The sequence below is a fragment of the Artemia sp. Qi Xiang Cuo genome, chromosome 18 (assembly GCF_049724085.1).
Source record: "Artemia sp. Qi Xiang Cuo chromosome 18, ASM4972408v1, whole genome shotgun sequence".
Lineage (NCBI taxonomy): Eukaryota > Metazoa > Arthropoda > Branchiopoda > Anostraca > Artemiidae > Artemia > Artemia sp. Qi Xiang Cuo.
Window position 1 is genome coordinate 39,346,196 of NC_142811.1, and position 9,192 is coordinate 39,355,387.

A 9,192-nucleotide genomic window follows, 5' to 3' on the forward strand; every position below is an offset into this window, starting at 1 on the left:
TTTCAATACGTAATTCTAAATTCCTGCTATTTCGAACTATGTAGCAAGAAAATACTGATATAATGATTTAATAAAACAAAGATAAACAAAGATAAAACAAATAAAACAAAGATTTATAAAAAAAATTGCAAACAGACAATGAAAAGGCAACATGAAGTTGATAAAATGCAAAACCTTCCAGATATCCAAGCAACACCGAAAAGAAGATAAGTTAGTTATTAACGTAGTTTTTTTCACCTTATTTCCTTTCTTGAGTTTGTCCATACCTGAACAAAGATGAAGAAATAAAATTTAAACTATAAAAATGATTATAATGACAACAATTCAGAGACGGTTAGTACACGAAATTTTGATTGAGGAGGAGGGGCAGTGTTTCAATTTTCCCAAGGAGTTATGATTTTCTAGGGGTTAGAAAGGTCCTTTGACGATTCTATGGGGCTCACCTTGCAACTTACCAATTTTGAGGATTGGACTACTTCAAACAAATAGGCAAGAAGGGATTAATGATATATTTTCTTAATTTTCATCCTTGATCTCTTTAGGGGAATAAAGTGTCCTCCGAAGAAGGATCCTCCGACCAAGATCATCTACGTTGAAAAATTCATCATGATTACTCAAATAAAAGGCGAGAACAACAAGCAATGCCGAGGTCACTCAGCCGAAACGCCACCCCGGGATTAATATATGTGTTATAATTTTAAGTCAACATTTGACCGATTTGTTAAATATCCTTGTCAAGGCTGTATCCAGGGGGAGCTAAGGGCTTTGAATCCCCCTCCCCCTCCCGAAATGTTTGTCTGACTCGTAAAAACATAAAAAATGGACATAAACAAATTTTGTATGCGTTTTTAGATTTGATTTTGTGTACCCCCCCCCCGCAAATTTTTTTAAGTAAAACCCCCTTCAAAAAAAAAATCCTGAAAAAAAAACCTCCAAGAAAATTGATAAAGCAGATAGAAAGACATTACGAAAAAATATAATATCACTATGACAGTTACCTTAATATCACTGCTTAATATCACCGATAATATCACTATGACAGTCACCTTAATATCACTGCTTAATATCACCGATAATATCACTATGACAGTCACCTTAATATCACTGCTTAATATCACCGCTAATATCACTATGACAAACACCTTCAGAGCCTCAACTCGGCGATTCTGGTTTATGGCTACCTGTCCGAAGATCCAGGCCCGGTGCAGCCAACTGCATATTATATAGCATATACAGCATTTCTGGAGAATAGCTAGCACAATAAAATGGTGTTTGAAATGGCGTAATCACTGGAGATTTTGTTAAATCATGTTGATTCTGAAGTTCAACTTAATGTTGAATAAAAATTATAACACATATATTAATCCCGGGGTGGCGTTTCGGCTGAGTGACCTCGGCATTGCTTGTTGTTCTCGCCTTTTATTTGAGTAATCATGATGAATTTTTCAACGTAGATGATCTTGGTCGGAGGATCCTTCTTCGGAGGACACTTTATTCCCCTAAAGAGATCAAGGATGAAAATTAAGAAAATATATCATTAATCCCTTCTTAAATTTTATATATATATATATATATATATATATATATATATATATATATATATATATATATATATATATATATATATATATATATATATATATATATATATATATATATATATATATATATATATATATATATATATATATATATATATATATATATATATATATTGGCTATTATTGAAGCAATTCGTTTTGGTCTAGCAGATAAAACAAACCCCTGGTGATTATTTATAATCTTAATTCCCTTATTGACTGTTGATTCACTCTTTAGAAGATTATCATAAATTGGGTCAATATTTAAACTACCTGTATCCCTATTTATCGAAAGGTTAGCAAACATATGTTTTTTAATTTCAATGGCTTCTGTCGCCCATTGTGTCTACCCCTTATCATTTGAAATAGCTAAGGCCTCATCAAATTTTACAAAGTGATCTGGTTGAAACCAAATATGTTCTGCTAAACCTGAAACGAAAGTTTCCGGAGGTTTGCTTAATTGTAGAGTTTTTTTTCTATTGAATTTCGGTTTTCAATAAACCTTTCAACAAATGGTTGGTGAGTCCTACCAATATAGAACTTCCAACAAGAACAAGGAATTTTATACACCCCACTTACTAAATTACCCCGGGTTAAATCCTTACCAGAATTAAAGAAACCACCCATTGGCCTACAAGATTGGAAACATGTATCAATAACGCAAAATCCGTGAAAGTTTCTCACCCAAACCAGGTACATAAGGCAATGAAATGAAACTTTCTGATACATTTAAATCTAAAGACTGAGAAACCCCAATAACCCTACTATCATGTTTAACACGTTTATTTTCGATTATTTTTTCAATGAACTTAATTGGGTAATTATTACAAAACAAAATATCCCTGAAGCATAACAATTCCAAATCCAGAAAAACCTGGGAACAAATTCTAAAGGCTATATCCACTAGTGAAATTAGAACCCCCTGTTTCACCGACATAGGGTGGCAAGAATGAAAATTCAAATACCTATCATGGTGGGTAGGTTTTCTGTAAATCGAGAAGAGTAAATGGAGATCCCTTTTAATTAATAAAATATCCAGAAAAGGTAATTTATTATTTTCCTCAATCTCAACTGTAAATTTAATATTGTTATCAAAACTATTTAAATGCTTATAAAATAGGTCTAAGGAGTCCAATCCATGGTTCCAAACGCAAACCACATCATCCATGAATCAACCCCAAAAACAAGGGGAGATTCTAAAACTGTGTATAGCGGAGGTTTCAATAGAATCTATGAAAAGATTTGCCAATAAAGGAGAGAGAGAAGCCCCCATAGGTAACCCAAAAATTTGTCTATAAAACTCCCCTCTAAAACCAAAATAAAAAGAAAATTCACTTACTAGGATAATTAGTTTCATAATGACTTCAATATCCAAACTGGCTAAAGTCACATCTTGCATTAAATCAAAGTGTTTTTCTAATTTACTTTTTAAAATGCCCTTCCACCTTTTTAGATCACAGTATGAATGCGTGGACACGGCATTGATTCTATAAAGAATCGAACTTTGGTCGAAGATGGAGTTTCTAAAATTGATTAATGAGATGAGTTAATTTTTTTAAATATTATCTTTGTCCTCCCAAAAGTGGACGCAATGCTACCGACAACCATTTTCCTAATTTCGAAACAAGTGATGGAAAAGTTGACACAATGGGGCGGAGGGGGGCTCCAGTCTTATGAGTCTTAGGCAGACCATAGATCTTGGGTGCCGAAGATCTTTCATACAAATATTTTTGCAATTACCAGTTGTTTTTCTCTTTTCTTCATTAAATGTCTTTTCACACTGTTATCTCCTTTGGAAGTTCCAAAGAAGGAACCTCCTTTAGATGAAACTTCGACTTGCTAAAGAGATTAAGGATTAAAATAAAGGGAATATATCATTAATCCCTTGTTAAATTATATACAAATATTTTTGCAATTACCAGTTGTTTTTCAATTTTCTCTATTAAATGTCTTTTCACACTTTTATCTCCTCTGGAAGTTCCAAAGAAGGAACCTCCTTTGGATGAAACTTCGACTTACTAAAGAGATTAAGGATTAAAATCAAAGGAATATATCATTAATCCCTTGTCAAATTATATACAAATATTTTTGCAATTACCAGTTGTTTTTCAATTTTCTCTATTAAATGTCTTTTCACACTGTTATCTCCTTTGGAAGTTCCAAAGAAGGAACCTCCTTTGGATGAAACTTCGAATTACTAAAGAGATTAAGGATTAAAATCAAAGGAATATATCATTAATCCCTTGTTAAATTATATACAAATATTTTTGCAATTACCAGTTGTTTTTCAATTTTCTCTATTAAATGTCTTTTCACACTGTTATCTTTTTTGGAAGTTCCAAAGAAGGAACCTCCTTTGGATGAAACTTCGACATAATAAAGAGATTAAGGATTAAAATCAAAGGAATATATCATTAATCCCTTGTTAAATTATATACAAATATTTTTGCAATTACCATTTGTTTTTCTCTTTTCTCTATTAAATGTCTTTACACACTGTTATCTCCTTTGGAAGTTCCAAAGAAGGAACCTCCTTTGGATGAAACTTCGACTTAATAAAGAGATTAAGGATTAAAATCAAAGGAATATATCATTAATCCCTTGTTAAATTATATACAAATATTTTTGCAATTACCAGTTGTTTTTCAATTTTCTCTATTAAATGTCTTTTCACTCTGTTATCTCCTTTGGAAGTTCCAAAGAAGGAACTTCCTTTGGATGAAACGTCGACTTACTAAAGAGATTAAGGATTAAAATCAAAGGAATATATCATTAATCCCTTGTTAAATTATATACAAATATTTTTGCAATTACCAGTTGTTTTTCAATTTTCTCTATTAAATGTCTTTTCACACTGTTATCTCCTTTGGAAGTTCCAAAGAAGGAACCTCCTTTGGATGAAACTTCGAAATAATAAAGAGATTAAGGATTAAAATCAAAGGAATATATCATTAATCCCTTGTTAAATTATATACAAATATTTTTGCAATTACCATTTGTTTTTCTCTTTTCTCTATTAAATGTCTTTTCACACTGTTATCTCCTTTGGAAGTTCCAAAGAAGGAACCTCCTTTGGATGAAACTTCGAATTACTAAAGAGATTAAGTATTAAAATCAAAGGAATATATCATTAATCCCTTGTCAAATTATATACAAATATTTTTGCAATTACCAGTTGTTTTTCAATTTTCTCTATTAAATGTCTTTTCACACTGTTATCTCCTTTGGAAGTTCCAAAGAAGGAACCTCCTTTGGATGAAACTTCGACATAATAAAGAGATTAAGAATTAAAATCAAAGGAATATATCATTAATCCCTTGTTAAATTATATACAAATATTTTTGCAATTACCATTTGTTTTTCTCTTTTCTCTATTAAATGTCTTTACACACTGTTATCTCCTTTGGAAGTTCCAAAGAAGGAACTTCCTTTGGATGAAACTTCGACTTACTAAAGAGATTAAGGATTAAAATCAAAGGAATATATCATTAATCCCTTGTTAAATTATATACAAATATTTTTGCAATTACCAGTTGTTTTTCAATTTTTTCTATTAAATGTCTTTTCACTCTGTTATCTCCTTTGGAAGTTCCAAAGAAGGAACATCCTTTGGATGAAACTTCGACTTACTAAAGAGATTAAGGATTAAAATCAAAGGAATATATCATTAATCCCTTGTTAAATTATATACAAATATTTTTGCAATTACCAGTTGTTTTTCAATTTTTTCTATTAAATGTCTTTTCACTCTGTTATCTCCTTTGGAAGTTCCAAAGAAGGAACCTCCTTTGGATGAAACTTCGACTTACTAAAGAGATTAAGGATTAAAATCAAAGGAATATATCATTAATCCCTTGTTAAATTATATACAAATATTTTTGCAATTACCAGTTGTTTTTCAATTTTTTCTATTAAATGTCTTTTCACACTGTTATCTCCATTGGAAGTTCCAAAGAAAAAACCTCCTTGCAAATTAAGGTAATACAAGGTGACAGATCACCTGGTACCCTAAATTTTGTCATATATAATTTTTGGTGTCATTAGGGGGTAGCTATCAATTGAAATTCCATTATGAAGAATCAGAAAAAGAGGCTGGGAGGCAGTGTAAACAGGAGGAGGCAGAGAAGTTAAATGAAAATAATGCAAAAATTGTTTTTATTTGGCAAACTAGCTAAGTTCTCAGTAAAGGTGCAGAAAAGGGCAGGAAAAGAGACTCCTAACATAAACATCTTATTTCTTACTATATAATGTTAAGTATATAATGTTATATATATTTATAATGTATAATGTTATATATATTTATGTTATATATATGTATTTTTAATGTATATATATTTATATAATGTTAAGTCTATATAATGTTATATATATTTATATAATGTTAAGTCTATTAGGCTTTAAAGGCACAGAAGGCTGTTCAGAAGTATCAGGATATAAACAAGTAATTTCTTACTGCACGTCCTGGTTTAATTGAGCAGTACCTCTGCACCTTATACTGCAGGGGCCCCTAATCTGCACCTTTAATAGGTTCTGTTCAAATGATTAGTTGCGTTAAAAGAATTTTGGATTCCTTATTTCTTGACTTCTAGGTCAATTTAGTTGTTGTCATTGTCTCCTTGATGGCTAGAAGACGTAACCAGAATAGGGTAAAAGACCTCTTCTTGAGAGAGACCACTTTTCTTTGACATTCTGGAAAAATAGCAATGGGTTTTTGGACTGCCCCTTTTTTACTGAAGTATGACATAATGCAAGTGTAGACCCAATCACCTCTCAGTAAAGCTAGCCTAGTGGAAGTAATTTGTCGTCATAAATTCAATGTGTGGTCTCTATTTTGACAAGCAATTGAAATGAAAAAAAATATATCTAATATTTGTGATTTAAAAAATAAACATCCAGAAATAAAAGTTGAATTTTTAGAATCAGAAGACAATCAGCTTTCTGTTGATATGTGAATAAAACTGAAACACTAAAAGGATATACACATCAAAAGGATAGTTGGTATTTCCAAAGAGGCCCTTCTAGGTAAGCCAATAAACCAATAGTTTCAAGCATTTGATCTTAGATAATTTTGATAATAACCACATTGTTCTATAAATTGGATTTCTAGCTATTCATTGGCTCTTACAAATCTTCTTGGTAAATTTTTTGTTATTTATATTATTGACTTACGAATAAAGTAAACATACCACTCAATGGCTTTTCTTTTGCTCTTTCCAAATACAATAATCATTTTGTCAGACATGAATTTTACCCCACCCCTATATATACTAGTTCAGGGTATATATTTGCACATTAGGGGGTATGTATAAATATAAAATATAAATCAAAAAATATAAATGTTTTTACTTTTATAACTTTAATAAGTCAAATAATATTAACATTTTGATTACTAAATATCAGTATATGTATATTAAACTGACAATGCACATTCTTTTGTATTTTTTTTTTCAGTAAAGTGCAAATTATGTTCTGGCCTTGGGAAGGCATAGGGGTTTTGAGCCAAACTTATGTTAATTTTTGCTCGTTTTGAGTTTGACTCAGTTGTTTATTGTAATTTCTCTTCGTTTAGGGTTTCCTTTATTTATCGATTCTGATTTGTGGTAGTTTCACACTTGGTAAATTATTTGATTTTATTTTTGATCATTTTTTGTTTAATGGAGTTCTCTACTTTTCTTTGAAAAACTTATTTTGTCGAAGAAGTTTTTTTAATTAATTTCTGTTCGTTTTATATTGGCATAGTCTTTTCAGAGAAAAAGACAATAATACTTTAAGTCTTTTCGTTTTTTTAAGAATTTATAGTTTTGCCTGCTATTTGTAAGCTGGAGAAAAATTTTCAGCAATTTTTATTAACATAGACCCTTTTAAAAATCTGGAAACAAATAGTAGTGTTTAATTTAGTTTCATACCTCCTCTAGTTGACCTGAAAAATGAAAACTTGATACAATTCGCAAAAAAGTCTGTTTACTTTCTTTGATAGCTTGGATACACTTACGCCATTTTGATTTGGTTTAATTTTAAGAGCAGAAGTAGTCCCGAAAGTTAGAACATAATACCCTCAGTCGTTCTTGGGATACTGCAGAGATGCCTTATTGGGAATGAGCATTAACATAGTCCATTTTGATTTAATCTTATGGCAACATTTAGTTTTTAAACACAAAAGGCAAATGGGAGGATGGGCGTAGGAGGGGGATTAGTTTCCCTCCAATCACTTTCGACAGTTAAAAGGGCATCATCCCTTTCTATTTTCAATCGATTGAGCCCTTTTCGAAGTTCCTACAACAACTCCTTCGACACAAAGCGCCCTGGTCTAAACAACGACAACAACAAAAAAATAATACATTATACCCACATCGATCTTTATTATAAAGATGTCAAGCCTTCCAATCACTTTCGACTATCAAAAAGGGCACTATGCCTTTCGATTTCCAATCGAATGAGCCCCTTTTTGAGTTTCTACGACAAAACTTTACAAACACCTTATATGCCCCCAGGGCATAAATTACAACCCTTACCCTAAGGGCTGTGAGGGTGAATGCATCCTCTAAGACATATTTTCCAGAACTTTCAACTACGTTAAACAAAATGGCTATCTCAACATTTTGATTGAATGTGTCTGGGAAAATGGTGTGCGTGAGAGGGGCGTTAGTTGCTCTCCAATCACTTTCAACTATTAAAAAAGGCACTAGCCCTTTTAATATCCAATCAAATGAGCCCTTTTGAAGTTTCTACGACAACGCTTTCAATAAAAACCTTATATGCCCCCAGGGCATAACTTACAACCCTTGCCCTGAGGAGTGGGGGGGGGGTTGTCATCCTCAAAGACCTAATTTCCAGAACTTTCTGCAACGTCAACCAAAAAGGCTATCTCAAAATTTTCATTGGATGGGTTTGGGGGAATGGTGGGCTAGGGAAGGAGGGTAGTTACCCTCCAATCACTTTCAACTATTAAAAAGGGCACTAGCCCTCTCAATTTCCAATTGAATGAGCCCCTTTTGAAGTTTTTACGACAACTCCATCTATAAGAACCTTATATGCCCCCAGGGCATAGCTTACAGCATTTGCCCTTGGGGCTTTAGGAAGTTTGCCATCCTCAAATACATAACTTCCAGAACTTACAGCTACGTTGAACAAAATGACTATCTCTAAACTTTGATTGAATGTTTTTGGGGAATTAGTGGGCATAAGAGGAGGGGTTAACTACTCTCCACTCACTTTCGACTATTAAAAAGGGCAATTTCAATTTCGAATCAAATGAGCCCCTTTTGAAATTTCTACAACAACTTTCTATATAAACCTTATATCCCCCCAGGGCATAACTTACAACCCTTGAACTGAGGGCACTGATGGGGTTATCATCCTAAAAGACCTAATTTCCAGAACTTTCAACTACGTTGAACAAAATGGATATCTCAAAATTTTGATTGGATGTGTCGGGGGAAATAGTGGGCGTGAGAGGGGGGTTAGTTGCCCCTCAATCACTTTTAACTATTAAAAGGGCACTAGCCCTTCCAATTTCCAATCGAATGACCCCTTTTTGAAGTTTCTACAACATCGCTTTCTATAAAAACCTTATATGCCCCCAGGGCATAACTTACGACCCTTGCCCTAAGGG

At 32.4% G+C, this 9,192-nt stretch overlaps 1 long non-coding RNA gene across 1 annotated transcript; it reads right to left on the bottom strand.

Annotated features, from left to right (window-relative positions):
- Positions 1 to 947: 947 nt before the first annotated feature.
- LOC148941483 (uncharacterized) lies at positions 948 to 1,491 on the bottom strand. The gene is made up of 2 exons (XR_016143282.1): positions 1,047 to 1,491; positions 948 to 998 (listed from the first exon to the last, which is right to left on the bottom strand). It is a non-coding gene; the product is annotated as an uncharacterized LOC148941483 (long non-coding RNA).
- Between the last annotated feature and the right edge of the window lie 7,701 nt (positions 1,492 to 9,192).